This window comes from Arvicanthis niloticus, chromosome 14 (assembly GCF_011762505.2).
Source record: "Arvicanthis niloticus isolate mArvNil1 chromosome 14, mArvNil1.pat.X, whole genome shotgun sequence".
Classification (NCBI taxonomy): domain Eukaryota; kingdom Metazoa; phylum Chordata; class Mammalia; order Rodentia; family Muridae; genus Arvicanthis; species Arvicanthis niloticus.
The window spans coordinates 26,301,523-26,316,783 of record NC_047671.1 but is presented as its reverse complement, the minus strand read 5'-3'; the positions used below and the strand labels follow the sequence as shown (position 1 = coordinate 26,316,783).

Genomic DNA, 15,261 nt, shown 5'->3' with positions numbered 1-15,261 from the left:
TAGGAGGAACACATTCCAAAGACTCAAACAAACATTCCAGGAAGAAGGGCCCACGACAAGAGTTTATGAGGGAGATGAGCCCTCAACACAATTCACCTGGGTAAACAGAAGCCACTTAAGCTAACCTTCATGGATGTAAAGATAAGGTGCAAATTTAAGTTACTTAGAAACCAGGCCTGGGAATGGCTGTTGGAGTTTAGCCTCTGTGGTCATTGTTTAAGAGGTAATTGTATAACTGCCCTCATGAATTCTGTGAGAATGGTATATAAACTGCCCTTAACTTTACTTCAGGGTTCTTCTTGCCTGCGTGCAAGGGAACCCCAGTGCAGTGGTTATCATTATCATTATCAATAAACCTCATATTATTGCAGCAAATCCTGTCTGTGGGTGTTTCTGTGGGAGTGCATTCCCCAGTTTTGGATCTTTAGGTCCAACAAGACAAAGCTTTGGTTTGGGTTGTGGTGCTGGAGGTTAGACAGTACACTAGGAAGAAAATATTACCATTAAGTCAGTAATCAGAGAAGAAGGAAAAAAAAGCAGTATGTCTCCTCTGTAAGGATGAAAGCCACTGGAAAGATGAATTCCCTGCAATGTGAACAGACACCAGGAATCAGACTCCCTGATGTTGAGGAGGGATAGATGCTCATCAGAACTGAAAAGACCTGAAGGCTCCCATGGACTTGAAGTACCTATGTGTACTTCCTCATGGAAACCCCAGGTGCAACTGGCAATGGAGAACAGGCTCATTGATTGTTCTGGGAGACCTCAGTGCCATTCATTTCATGTAAATACCAAATTGAGAGAAAAGAACCTTAGTTACAGAAGCATTGGAAAAATTTAAAGACAGATTTGTTTCTCTCCAGTTGCTTAAATACCAGTTAGGTATATGATTTTAATACACAGTTTTCTGTGAGTGCTAGGGTATTGATACTCCTTCTTTGACTGGGTCTATTTTATAAATTAAACGTTCAGCTACAATTAAATTTCTCCCTACAATTAGAAAGGCAGCTTATTCTAGAACATTCTCTGATGCTGCAGATTTTCCTCTTGGAAATAAAACAAGATATTTCATAGCTGCTTCCTCCCAAATGTATAAGAAAATGGGGCACAACGAAGCAACATATACACCGGGCAAAATAAAGAAAGTACACTTATCAAGATTACATTAAAGGGACAATATGGTACTCTACTCTCAACCTAAATTAATACCAGATAAGGCATGAAGCCCCCAAAGTGTACTTATCTGGTCTCTGAATCATTTTTAAATGATTTTAATGCAATTTGATTAGCACCTACTAGTATCCATATAATACATAAATTGTCCTAGCTGGAAGACCTTAACATGATTAATATTGATCTTCCTAATATCTACAAGTCATAAATAAAATTGTTCAGAATCTCCACGAGTGGTATTAAGCTCTAATCCTTTGCTAGTAAATATCCTGGAATCATAGTAATGATTAGTTAGTTTTTGCTGCTCCATCCAAAGAGCTTTGTTTTTTTGTTTGTTTGTTTGTTTGTTTGTTGTTGGAAGAACCATCTCTGCTTTGTTTATGAATGGCAATTGCTTGGCATTATAGCATACAATTTCACTAGATTGTGCTTCCATGATTACCCTTCGCTGATCTAGAAAACGCATGGCTACAGATTTGCATTGTCCTGACTGAGGAGAACAGCTAATATTGCAATGTGTGGATGACCAAGTGATTGCTAATATCACATGTAAATGGTGCATTACTAATAACCATGAAGATCCTAAATCATTGAAAGAAGGTAAACATATAAGATCAGAGAAAGAGGCTCAAAATTATAACTAGATATGAATAAACCCCTTAATAAAGTCCATGAAAATACAAAGAGTTTAATGAAACAATGAAAACAATTCAAAATATGAAAGTAGAATTTAACAAAGAAATAGAATACTTAAAAAAAAAAAAAACAGCCAAACTTAAATAAACACAAAATGAAAAACTCAGGAAGCCAAACAAAGCTCTGAGTTAAGCCTCATCAACAGATTGCAGTTAGGGAGGAAAAAAAAAATTCAGGTACTGAAGACAAGGTAGAAAAAATGGATAGGACCACCAAAAAGAAATGTTACATCTAAAGAAAAAAATTCAGGATCAAACCACACATGAAATCTGGCACTATGAAAAGACCAACACTTTAAATAATATAAACAATGGTACAGTCTCCCTAAGGGTCCAATAGTGATGTGCATACCTTGGCAATAATCAAAACCTCTCTAACTGTATTTAAGGCATGTTGATCAAAGGAAAATTATACCTGGTACAGAAAACCTAGCCAACTACCTGGGGGGTAGTTAACTATGGATCTGTTAGAAGAATCTACAATCACTGTTTGATCCAATTGGCATAATTGTTAACTATATATTTATGCTTACACTAACACACATAAGTAGAGTTCTCACCCCTCCTTAAAAAGAAATGTCTTCTTGTAACAGATGGAGACCATTATATAAAATCACAAGAGATCAATATGCAAAGAACAAGTGACAGCATAGTACTAAGCCCCAACTGATATATCTACAGTACAATGCCACTCTGGCATCTAAGGCTCACAGATCATAGCAAAGGAGGAGGTGGAAAGACTGTCAAGAGCCAGAGCAACCGGAAGTTTGTTGTGAGATTTCATCTAGACATGTTGGAGAAGCTACACTCATGAAGTTTCCTCAGCACGGATACCTAAACAGGACCAGAAAAAGGATCAACCCAATAGATATGCTGACATGGAAAGGAGAAATCTCATGGAGCCTCAACCCTAGGCAAAGAACTACAGGCATATAGTTAATGCTGACAATGGAAAAAATAGTCTTTCCTAGGAAGAGCTCCCAAATTGATCATCCAACACCAGGTGGTCAGCGCTGAAATTATATACATACAAGTAACGTTTTAGGTGAAGGGACACTAGTCCACTTGAACATGTGGCTGGCCTTTCCCTTCTCCTTTATTACCTCTAGTGGCTAAAAATCATTAGCTTTCATCCCTAAAACTAGCCCCCACAGTCATGTCTCTTCTTTGGCCACCACTTCCTCCTGAGTCTGACTACCAAAGTCCAGGTATCATAGTATCGAAGTTCAATAATCCAAAGCACCCATTGGCTCACCTAATTAACGTGTCCAACTAAAATTATAGTACCTCATCCTAATACAGGGGTTTCCCCTCCTTTTCCTTTATAAGCCACTGTTTGCCTATGGGCCACATCTGACCCCTCTCTATCCAGAGGAAGTCCTTTGTCCCACTCCAGGACGAATACCCATTCCCTCCCCATTGCTTCTTGTCTCCTCTCTCCCTGATTCCTTTCACTTTCTCCCTATTTCTCTCTCTTCTGTCTTTGTCTCTTATCCCTACCTTTTGTCCCTTTGAGACAAATCTTAGTGCTTAGATTTTGTGCTTGGTGTGTCTTGAGCCAACATTGAGGTTCCCTCAATAGGGTCTGAACAAGTTGTGTTTGTCTATTTAAGAGTGTTTGTGTATGTAGTAAAAATGTAAAAAATATCAGCTAGAGAGAACATGTGATGCATGGGAAGGTTGGAAGGAGGGAAAATCATAAATTATGTAATATTTTTTAAAAAGCATAGACTGACAAATTGTATTTAAAAACAAAATCCATGTTTTGTGGCCTCTAAGAAGAAACACTTTACCATCAATGATAGATATTATTATTTTAACATAAAATAATGGAAAAAGGTATTTCAAGCAAATGAAACAAAATAAATAAATAAATAAATAAATAGGCTAAGCTATTGTAGTATTTGACAAAATAGATCAAAAACCAGAATTAATTAGAAGAGATACTAATGAACATTCCATACTTACTAAAATATAAATCCATTGAGATGATATCTTAATTCTAAACATTTATCCAACAAATAAAGAAGCACCCAATTTCATAAAATAAATCTTATTAGGTCTTAAACCAGAGACTGACCCAAATACAATGATAGTGGACAATTCAATACTCCACTATCCACAATAGACAGGATGTTCATATAAAATCTAAACAGAAACACTGGAGTTAAATAACATCATAGTCAAACGGACCTAGCAGACATCTGCAGAACATCGCATCTGAACTCTAAAGAATTTTCTTTCTTCTCAGCAGCTCATGGCACTTTCTCCAAAGTGACCACATACCAGGACACATAGCAAATCTCAACAAATTTAGGAAAATTTCAATTACACCCTGAATGCAAATGTAATAAAGTTGGATAGCAAACGACAGTAGAATTGAGAGACAGTACACAAACTTATGAGAGCTAAATGATACATTACTGAATGAAAATCAGGTCAAGGGAAAACTCAAGAAAGAAATGTAAAAGTTCACAGAACTTAATGAAAATTAAAATAAAACATACCATAACCTACAGACTATAATGAAGGTAGTCCTAAGAGGAACATTTACAGCACTATATAAGAAACAACTGGGGAGAATCTATGTTAATGCCTTATTGCTATGCTTGAAGGCCTTAGATAAACATGAAAAACAATATCAAACAAAGAATAAGTAAGAGGAGATACTAAAAGTTAGGGCTGAGCCAGCCATGAAGGCATGAGCCTTCAATCCCAGCACTCGGGAGACAGACACAAGTGGATTGTTCTGAGTCTGAGGCCAGCCTAGTCTACATAGTGAGTTCCAAGACAGCCAGAGCCATTGAGCCATTGAGAGAAACCCTGTCTAAACAAAACAAAACAAAACAAGATTGACAAACATTTAGCCAAACTATCTAAAAGGTAATAGAGAAGACCAAAATTAATAAAATCAGAGATGAAAAGAGAAAAAGAGAAACATTGTTACAGATACTTATTCAGTGACTCCTAAGCACATACTTAAAGATTGTTTGTTTGGGTTTTTTTGTTTTGTTTTGGTTTGGTTTTTTGAGTTTTTTTTTTTTTCACAGACAAACCAGAATTTGTCCAATCTTTTATAGTATGAGCTCCATTTTATAATATCTTAAACATACTTTATGTTTATACTGTTATGGTTAAAATTTAAAATGGTGGCATCCAAACTGGCTTGTTGTTATGAGGCCTCCATGTTCCCAACTAGGCAAGGCCTGAGGCCATGAGCAGCGGCACACACGAGAGGACACCAGCATGGGAGATGGCTCTGCCAATTTCCCACACTGTCTCCACAATGCTTGGCTGAGCCCAGACCATCCTGTAATCCACATGGTACCTGGTAGAAATGAGACTCTAAAGCTTAATTATTATCCAAAGGCTTTATATATTTAGAAATGATCAATTAACAATTTACCCACACAATTAGAATTGTTTCCCAATATCTAACCTTATGATATAAATGGTAACCCAGGACCATCCTGGACCCGTGCATAGTTCTCCATGGCTCCTACATCTCTCCCTCCTCCAGGCTCCTCACACTTCCCACCTTAGCTCCTCCCAAATTACCGAGTTTATTGTAAAATATAGCAGGGGGGAGGGGGAAATATTCTGCTATATTATACAAATATTTTATGGTGATCTCTCAAATATTCTACAGATTGAGTACTCATGACTAACTTAAAAATTTACAGTACTAAAAAATATGACGAATTACTTCCTATAAAGAGCATTAAAATAAATGTTCAGATTTTATTAAATGTATTATTCTTTATATAATAGCTACTTATGTGGTTACTTTCCCTAACCTAATATGATAAATTATAGTAGAAGTTTCTAAGATTAACTATCCTTTTATTTAAAAATAATACCTAGTTATCCACTCTCTACTATTTTCTAATAATATTGTATTAAATTGTATCTAAATTGTATTGACTTAACTATAACCTTTCTTGGGTTTCCAATACAAAGTATCATCCGTGGAATTATTTCTTGTCAGAGGCCTCAGTGTTTTGAATGGAATCCGCAGTCTTTGCCTGTTTCTCTCTAACGCGCACCCCCAAGCCCTTTACCATCCGTGGGAGATAAAACACGAGACGCAGAGATCGGGTAGTTACTGCAGACGAGGCTTTAATCTGTAATCCACACGTGAAAAACACAGAAGGGCTGAGCTGTGGAAGGGGCCTGGCTTAAATACAGTCTAGAGTGATGTATTCACTTCTGATTGGCTGTTCGCTCACCACCCAACATTATGCCTCGGGATTGGCAGTGACTTTGGCACGCCTTTCTGCCTAGCAGCTGCGCAGATAATTGTTTACTTCTGGGAAAACACAAGGCTAGCGCCAACTTGGGGTGGCAGATTATATTGCAGCTTCCTACATCTCCCCCTGTTTAAATTATTAATATGAAACAGCTTTTGCCTATTAAATGTAGTACCAATTAAGATTCGAACTCAAACCCGATCAAGCAAACTCCATCTTGGGGGAATAAGAGATCAAGAGCTTATAGCCCGAAGATTTTCCCTTACCCTAACCAGGTGCAATGGAAACCAGTCCTCTGGGTGCAAGGGCTAAGGGGATGTAAAGAGGAATTGACACCCATCCCTGTGCAATGGAGTATAGCTCCCAGGAGTGCAAGGGCTGTCAACCTACTATTCAGGTACCACAATTATTTAGGCAATTATTTAGAGCTGGCTGGACTAGACCTCTCATCTACCCAGTGCAATGGGCTGAACCCCTGGGGTGCATAGACTGAGGGCCTCTGTCATAGGCTACTTTCTTAGCCTAGATAGTCAAATTTCAGGGAGAGATGCTTGCTCTAAGGCTGTGAGTGCTTAGGCTTAAGCTACCTTGTCACGTTTTTTGCTGGGCTTTGAGCTTACAAACCAACCATCTATGAATACTAATCCACATCATAGGGCTGTACTAAGCAGGCCTATTCCCGCTCTTTAGAAAGAAAAAAAGAAAGGGCAGAAGAAATTTAAGAAGTAAAATCTCCACAGGAAACAGGTTCCATCCGCACTCCATCAAGGCCCGAAATCTGGATTTGCAATTGCTGCTGTACCTGGTCCAGCTTCCCATTCCACTTCCCTTTTAAATAAGCAGAAAGATCATGGCTTTAAGTAAATGCATCATTCACAAATCTCAGAGGTGTAACACCTGGATGTGGGGCTGCTGACACACAGCTTATTTGAACCACATCCGTGAGCTGGTTCACATGGGCTTGGAGCCAATCAACTCTCTGATTGACCAAAGTCTCTTTTAAGTCTCCATAATGATGTACTGGGATGGGCACAAAGGTAGGCACATGCACAACCAAGACTAAGTCTAGTGATCCATTCCAGCATTGTGCTAAAAGCATGTAACATTTTTACAATCTAAAGTATCAGAATTATTCTGAAGGTTGGATAACAAAGAAAAATGAAGGGTCTACACACACCAACACCGGTTGTGCAGATGCATTTTTAAAACACCTTATTAATTTTAATGTCATTTAAATGGCTAGAGATATTAAATCTTGTAGCCGAAACATTTTGCACTTCATGAAATATATCATTTAATAAGACATAGGCAGATATACCCTTTTTTAACATTTTAAACAGTGGCTACAACACATAATTTAATTGTGTTGAAGCAAGATAAACTCAAGAAAATATATATATGATTTAATTTAGGACTTGCATCCCTTTGAAAACATTAAACAGAGGTTTAAATCCTCCTATGGTAAGCTTAAAATGAGGTTTTAGCCAAATAATATCTCTTAACAACTTTTAAAAATCGCTAAGAGCAAATCAAGATTAAAAGTAAACTATTTTCCTTTGCATGTACACTCACAAGCCAGAAGATGGCGTTAGATCCCCACCACAAATGGTTGTGAGTCACCACGTGGCCGCTGGGAGTTTAGCCTTTATATTTTAAATTAAGTCCAGCCTTTAATGGCTGAGCTATCTCTCTACCCCCAATTTATCTCAAATATTGAAAGATACTGTCTTTGAATCCTTTTTGAACTAACAAGTATTTAAAAAAATTTTTAAAGCTCGTTATATTGAAGCAATAGCTTGCAGAAAAAATTTCTTTAGAGAAATCCACTAATAAAATATCACACAATGAATAATATACACCAAAAGATTTAACCTCTTACGTTTTTTGTATTAAAGCAACAACAAAATATATATATATATATATATATATATATATATATATATAAAATGTAAAACATTAACCATTTTTGAAGCAATTATTTTTAACAAATATTGCTTCATGGGCTCTCAAACATTATGAATAAATTTATTACCTGTAAACCTTTTACCTTTATCAGAAATGTAAAGGGATAATATAAAAACATCTTTTATATCTATAAAATTCTATGAGCATTTATTGAAATAGCAGCTGGAGAAGGCAAGTTAGGCTGTATAAATCTTAAATTTGAACTTTATTTTGGATTAATTTAATAACCAATCTTTTTTTGTCCCATGAGAATATCAGATAAAAGCCAATCTCATTCTCTAACAATTGTTACACATATATTAGAGGAATCTAAAGCATCTCATTTTTAGCAACTTTGAATATAAAGGAATTAAAATAATTTGAACCATATTTTATAAGCACATTTCTAGGATCCGGTCTGTGAAGACTCAGAACAAAACTTAGCAGTTGGGCTTCTGTGGCCGCGGCCTGCATGTCTTAATTCAAATGTAAATGCACTTAACCTCCCTCTGCCTGCCGATTTAGGCTTGGCGGTTCAGGCGTAGGCCTGAAACTGAGCGATTTTGCTTTTACTTAAACCTTAAATTTAAACTGTAAACCTTAAAAGACACGTGTTGTATCTTTTCTCTATAAACATAGGCAAATTAAAAATTTTCAAACTCTCGGCTGAGCTACCAACTGTAGCCAATGGAATATTGGCCGTTTAACTATGTTTTAAAGCCTCTTTTGTAAGTAACACTCAATCAACAGCTGTAAACAATAGGCAGTACTTCAGCATCTGAATACACTGCAAGAGAACAGTTTAAGCTCTAACCATGTCCCACAATGTATACTCATTCCCAAATGGAACTTTAGTATCAGGAGACTCAGAGCCGAAATCTTGTGATCCGGCTTCCTCAGACAGCTCCAGCTCCTGCAGCTGCGCCTGCACCTCGGGGGGCCAGCGACTCCAGGCCTCGCTCCGCCATCGCGGCTGCACCAGCCGCGTGGGGACCCAAATTAAATTGTTTTCACCTGTGAAATAAGCACAACTAGCCTCTCTTCCTGGCCCGCAGCAAGCCCCTAGGCAATCTCGCAGCCTCCCCTTCCCACGAGAGGAGGCTTCACGTTCTGCCGCGGCAGCATCGATGCGTCCCTGTTCCCACAGTCCGAGCCTAGAAGCACGGCAGGGGGCCCTCAAACCCCAGCGAGCCGCTAGCTTTCTTAGTCCTATCCCAGCACTGCTACCCTGCGCACAGGTAGCTGCCTCCCCAAAGATTCTTTCATAAAGGCGGATTCTTTTTTTCTCCAACCTCTCCCCACCTGCCGGTGGTTCAATGGACTCTGCAGCAGTCCGTGTTCCCTTTGAACACCCCATTTTATGACCAGGCCTCCCCTGTAGCCTGTTAACACACTTTAGTTCTGGTATGCCAGAGTAGCCATAAAACAAATGCAATGTCAGCAAGAGGCTAACTAATGGAGTGGCCGCGGTGAATTTAAATCCACTTGCCACAACACACGCATCTGGCATATCTCCTAAAGGTGTACCTCACACACCTTCAGTCTTTCAACCCTCCTCGAGTCTTGGGGTCCTTCCGCTGCGCCTAGAAATTCTGTCGAGTCTAGAAATTCCCACGCCTAGAAATTCCGCAAAGCCTAGAAATACCCGAGCGCCTAGAAATTCCAGGGTTCTCGGCACCAGATCTAATGCGCACCCCCAAGCCCTTTACCATCCGTGGGAGATAAAACACGAGATGCAGAGATCGGGTAGTTACTGCAGACGAGGCTTTAATCTGTAATACACACCTGGAAAACGCAGAAGGGCTGAGCTGTGGAAGGGGCCTGGCTTAAACACAGTCTAGAGTGACGTATTCACTTCTGATTGGCTGTTCGCTCACCACCCAACATTATGCCTCGGGATTGGCAGTGACTTTGGCATGCCTTTCTGCCTAGCAGCTGAGCAGATAATTGTTTACTTCTGGGAAAACACAAGGCTAGCGCCAACTTGGGGTGGCAGATTATATTGCGGCTTCCTACATTTCTCAAAGCCACAGCCTCATTAAATGTGAGGTGCTACTATTGCCACAGCCACTATGTTGCTTGCAAGGTCAGGAGGAGGGGCTGAGAGGGAGCGGGAGAGCAAAAAGGGAGAGAGGAAAGGCAAGATGAGGCTGTTCCTAGGAAAAAAATCACACCTGCCAGAATTAGAAAGAGCTGGAGATAATAAGAAATTTGTATTTGTCAAATTCAACAAACGGAAGCTTCAAATACCTTACGAGTTATAGTTACTGAGCTGAAATGAGGCATGGACAGACTTCTAAAATTTGGAAGAGGTGTGCCTGAACTGTGCCAGGTCCACTGTCAGAGCTTTATGCCACAGCCTGAGCAGAACAAGTCTGGTCTCTTGTATCTCTTTCTTGGCATTGCTAAACATGTTAAAATATGGCTATGCTGGAGTTCCAATAGGGATTAGATGTGTAATGCTTGGTGAACTTGATGATTTCGTTGTCAGAGGGATAGCAGCAGCATTTTGCTATGGCGCAGTCAGGAACAGGTGTCAGTATAGAGACAATTGGTCCAGCCTTCCCAGCCAAAGTTTTACATTTGCTTAAACAAAGGGAGGCCTGCGGTGGCTGTTGTTTGGTATCAGAGTCACCTTGGCTTTGATTGCCGGCCGTCTGGTTTGGATATCAACACTCGGCAGAGATTTCATGCCTTGTCAGAAAGAATGTGGCAGTGGATGTGGATCCCATTCCGTGTGTAAAAGGAAAAGTTATTATTGGACGCCAATATGATGGTTTTAGGAGATGGACCAAAACAAACAACTTCAAATCTGGGTCACTTGAGCCATCTCTACAAGCATTAACTCATGGGTTAAACAAGTTATTACTCCATCACTGTTAACCACTGGAAAAAGGAACTGAAACAGAAGATGCTGTTAAATTTGCATAAAAAAGAGTTGGGTGGAGTTTGGCCCTTAGGGACTGTGAAAGGCGAATAGCCAAGAGTGATAATAAGGCTGCAGGAGATCAGGTAACATCTGAAGAGCTAACAATAAGGAATGTTAACATAAGGATGCCAAAAGTCCTTTGGGAACACATGTGGATGCACATATGACTTTAAATGTCTGGAGTTTTGCAGTGATGTTGGATTCTGTTGTATTTAAATGAAGCAATACAGAAAGCCAGGTGTGAGACTTTCAGAGTAATTGCTCAGTTTTCCCTGATGCTCAAAAATCAAGGGGCCTCTAAAGGTGGAGCTTTTGCAGTACTGGGGCACCTTTAGTCTCAGTTGCACAATTACTTCTGTTTCTTTGATTCGGCTTTTGCAGATTCCAAAACTGTACGAGACTACACCAAAGTAAGGCAATTTTGTTAAGATTCCCATTTAATATTTAAATAATATCACTAGCACAAATACATTGCAATTGTTGCTTACAAAAATAAAATACATTTACAATCCCCTCCCCCAAAACACCATTGGTGCTTAGTGTATATGTTGTACATAGTACATTTGCATAAATTAGAAGTCAATAGATTTGAAACACTGTTCATGAATCAAAACACACAACTGTCATCCAGAGGGAGAATTCAAACAGTATGTGAACTCCAGAAACAATTGTTGTTCCGTTCAACTTATTAGCTTCATCTACCTAGATGTCCTACTGTTATCTCAAGTCAATCATATGATAATTCTATATTCTATAATATAATTCTATAATAAAATTTCCCTAAAACAGTCCTCATTTGTCTATGATGTGTCTGTAACTTTCAGTACCACAGTAGATTCACTGAACACTGCAACACTGTCAGCCTGCTGCATACATATATCCCTGTTTTCCCTTGACTGAATCTACCTTGCTGGTGACTGCAGTCCTGTTATTATTCAAAGAACTACTTCTGATAAACATCAGAGGCAACCTCTAAAATTTCTCCTTCAGTAAATCTTACACAATGCAGTCTATTATTTTTCACGTCTTTTATTAAATTAACACAAAAATTTTTATTTTGGTATTATTAAGATGGAATTACTTTCTTCATGTTTTTGGATTGTTCACTGAATTACTTAGAAATTGAGCAAAATGTTATGTCCCCCATGTGTATTTTGCAGCTTTGATTAATTCATTTGTGAGTTATGGTTTTGGTGACTAATACAGTAGTCTTCATGTAAAAGATTTTATAATTTGCAAATCAATGTAATTTTACTTGTTTATTTCCAAATTGAATGCTGTTTTAAATCAAGATGCCCTAGTTTATTTTACTTATTTATATTTTTAGTTTAATTTTTCATTTATTATTGTGTGTGTGTGTGGAGGTGTGCGTGCAGGTGTGCAGAGAGTCAAAGGTCACAGGGAGTGAGTCAGCTCTTTCCATCCATCAAGTGGGTTAAGGCTTATTCAGTTCCTGTGTATTGTAATGGTAAATTCTATCCTGGAAGGTCTAGCTAGGCCTAAGAGTGACTTCTGTTTAAAAAGCTTTTGTTGTGCAAACCTTGTTCCTTGATTTAAAACTATTGGTTAAATAAAACTAGCTACAACCAATTGCTGGAGATATTAGAGGTAGGTAGGTTTGGAGTGACCTGGCTGGAGGAGAGCAGGAAAAGAAAGAGGATGAAGGAGAGGAGAGAAGAAGCCACCATGAGGGGAGATGGACAATGAGCATGTGGCCAGGAGAAACACTAAGTATCTGGGGTACACCCCTGGGAAAGCAGGCAGGCCAGCAGTTAGAAGAGTAGATTAGGGTTGATCCCCCAGTAATTGTCAAAGCCAAATAAAAATAACTAGTCTGAGTCTCATTTATTTTTAAGCTAGTCAGGGATAAGCTTAAATTGGTTGTACTACACATGTGGGTTCTGGTGATTGAATTTGGGTCATCAGACTTAGTGTCCTTTAGCTTCCGAGCCTTCTGGAAGACCTAAAGGGCTCTATATTAAGCAATGTGTAATAGGCCTCTTGTCTTATCTTGAACCACAGGTAGAAAGGATGAGATATCTCAACAGGAAATATGATAGTAGTGTGTGATATTCATGGGTACCCTTATCAGATGGATGCATTTTACATCTATTCCTAATTAAGTGTGTTTATGATTCAAGAGTGTCATTTCTGCTAGATGTTTTTATGTATCTATTGAAATGATAATGCATATTTTTAATTATACTGATAAAATATTAGTCTTGTAATGGTGTGATAAATGCACCCAAGTCTTGTATAATGGTTTGTATGTTACTGGCTTCTACTTGCTTCTCTTTTTGCAGATTTTCATGAAAATTCATAAGAGATACAGATTGTTAATTTTTCTTGTAAACAATGTTTTAAGCTTAGAACAAGAAATACTGATTTTAGAATAGTTTGGTAAATATTTCATCATTTATCTTTAAGGTTTATTACTATCTTTTAAGTAATTTTATCTTTGAATAGACATATCTCTGTAGCTCCCAATCCTTCTCCCCCAGTCTTAATGTATCCCTACCCCTCCTCCTGAATTCATGATTTCTCCTTTAATTACTATTGTTATTGAAATCAGAAGTGAAGCCATCTGCATTAGTTTCTCTTGCTGTGATAAAATACAATGACAAAGGAAGCATACAGTTGGAAGGGTTTATTTGGGCTTATGGTTCCAAAGGGTTGGGAGCCATAATGACAGGGACAACATGGCAGAGGACAGCATCTGGAGCTGGAAGCTAAGAGCCAAGATCTCACATCTCATACGGCAAGCACAACATAGAGAGAACAAATGGTATGGTAGAAGTCTCTGACCTCTTACAGCGGTCTCCCACCATCAGTGACTTTCTCCTACTTTCTGTGGGGTTTGTGGCAATGCCTCTTTTATTCCTGATTTGAGTACTCTCAGCCATTGTGCTCCCTTTTCATGAGCAATCTCTCGAAAGTTCTTAAGGCTGTTTCTCATTGAAAACAACTAGTTTTGGCGTTATTGTATGTATGTACTGTCTTTCTATTCTGTTTCCTTAACTTATATTTGCATCATAATTATCCTTCCTCTCACAAGATTTTGTCGTGAGCACTTATTCCCCTAGACTGCCAGTTGGTTCTGACAGGAGGTGCCCTTGGGGTAGACAATAATGCAACGAGCAGCCGTCAGACTGGCTTTCTAATGCTTTAATTCCACACTCGGGGTCACACACAATTGTTGTGGTTGAGGAGCGGACCTCCTCTTCCACTATCACACACAGACAAAAGAATGTAACTGCTGTGGCTAGTATTCCTAACAGAAGGATAGGTAACATGTCATTACAAGACCTGACCAGCGCGTCTCAGGCTCGGGCTCCGACGTCTCGGGATCACCTCTTTGCATTCAGCGAGTCTTGCTCCGGTGGCTCGGGTCAGTTCTCTGGGCCCACTGATGATCAGTTGGTGGTCTGTATCTCGTTCATTCACTCGTCGGGCTGAGTGGAGTCCAGACCGGCGTGGAGTTCACAAGCAGGTCATTTTGGACCGACTTTCCTTCTCTGGTCAGGGTTCTTAGACTCTATCCTACCCTTATCCATCCTTAACACTTTACTGCAAACGTCACACTTCTTAATCTATACGCAGGGCTCCTCTGCTGGTTATCTCCTCCCAGCCTTGGCTGGGCTGGTCTTATCTTTTATCCTGGATGTCAGCTGCTTCTCCTAGCTGCTTCTCCTAGCTGCTTCTCCTAGCCTGGCTGTCAGTAGCTGCCTTCCATGTTCACTACAGATTTACATTCACTTTTCTCACATATCAGTATCTAATACAACAGGTCACCTTCTTGAGCCCCGGAATTTTATTCTACCTTCCTCTGGCATTGTGTAGCTCTGAATCTCCTGGGAAGCATGTTGTAGCTGCATGTCAAAAGACATTTAGTTTTGTCAGTCATTTCCCAGGATTTTGTGAATTAACTTCTGATTTGTTCTTTAGCTCATCCATTATCTAGCAGATGACAGGACAGTAGTAATAATCGTGGGTTTTCTGACTGCACTCAGTACCTGACTGTACCTCATCTGCACTGTAGAAATACAACCACCATCCAAACATATATATTAACAATATATATGCTCACAGTAGTGACTATTTCCAAAGGCTTTAACATCTCTCTAGAAAGATCCCAATATATATTTAGTTTATAAAACTAGTAAGGACATAGAGCCTTATTAAATTCTAATATTGGCTCTCCTTTTTCCTGCTTAATTCTCTAGAATGAACAAAGTATTCACATCCCTTATCTGCGTGAGGATCAATTTCT

At 39.0% G+C, this 15,261-nt stretch overlaps 1 pseudogene; it reads left to right on the top strand.

Annotated features, from left to right (window-relative positions):
* The first annotated feature begins 10,346 nt into the window (after window positions 1-10,346).
* On the top strand, window positions 10,347-11,158 carry LOC117720107 (26S proteasome non-ATPase regulatory subunit 14 pseudogene; annotated as a pseudogene).
* Window positions 11,159-15,261: the final 4,103 nt, after the last annotated feature.